The sequence below is a fragment of the Dipodomys merriami genome, unplaced genomic scaffold (genome assembly GCF_024711535.1).
Source record: "Dipodomys merriami isolate MVZ:Mamm:240054 unplaced genomic scaffold, mDipMer1.0.p SCAF_550, whole genome shotgun sequence".
Classification (NCBI taxonomy): Eukaryota; Metazoa; Chordata; class Mammalia; order Rodentia; family Heteromyidae; genus Dipodomys; species Dipodomys merriami.
The window spans coordinates 562,265-563,018 of record NW_027206125.1 but is presented as its reverse complement, the minus strand read 5'-3'; the positions used below and the strand labels follow the sequence as shown (position 1 = coordinate 563,018).

The 754-nt window shown below is 34.5% G+C and overlaps 1 non-coding gene across 1 annotated transcript; it reads left to right on the top strand.

Annotated features, from left to right (window-relative positions):
* Positions 1-319: 319 nt before the first annotated feature.
* Positions 320-425, top strand: LOC138811955 (U6 spliceosomal RNA). The gene has a single exon (XR_011367526.1). It is a non-coding gene; the product is annotated as a U6 spliceosomal RNA (small nuclear RNA).
* The last annotated feature ends 329 nt before the right edge of the window (positions 426-754 follow it).

The window sequence follows — 754 nt, the reverse complement described above, 5'->3', positions numbered from 1 at the left end:
TCTTAATTTTGCCATATATAAGCAAATCCCAAAATTAAACATATTTAAAACATTAAAACTTTTAACAAACCTTAACATTTGCTGCAATGATCATTATGACAAGTGCCTTTTGTAGAATAATTGAATTCTTCCTCCTACAAATCTCATGAACAACAAATATCTGGAATTATTTTGTTTTTGATATGTCAATCTTGACTTTATTCTTAAATGTGTGCTTATGTAAGAAACACATGGTTCTAAAATTTCACAATTCTTTTGAACTTATTTTTGTTGAATTGTCTAGTTTAAGAAAATCAATTACTCTTTATAAAAATGTTTTGTGCTCAATTTGGCTGCACACACACTAAAATTGGAACATACAGAGAAGATTAGCATGGTCCCTGCACAAGGATGATACACAAATTAGTGAATCGTTCCATATTTTTACAACAACAGATGCTGGAAGGGATATGGCCAGAAGGGAGCCTACTGCATTCTTGGTGGGAGTGTAAACTTGTTCATCCACTTTGGAAAGCAGTTTGGAGGTTCCTCAAAAGCCTCCACATAGAGCTCCCTATTATACAGCAATCCCACTTTTGGGCATTCTCCCAAATGATCACAAACCAGTCCATACTAAAACTACCACCACAACAATGTTTATTGTAGCATTATTTTCTATAGCTAAGATATGGAACCAACCCTGATGCTGCTCAGTAGAAGAATGGATCAATAAAATGTTCTCTCTCTCTCTCTCTCTCTCTCTCTCTCTCTCTCT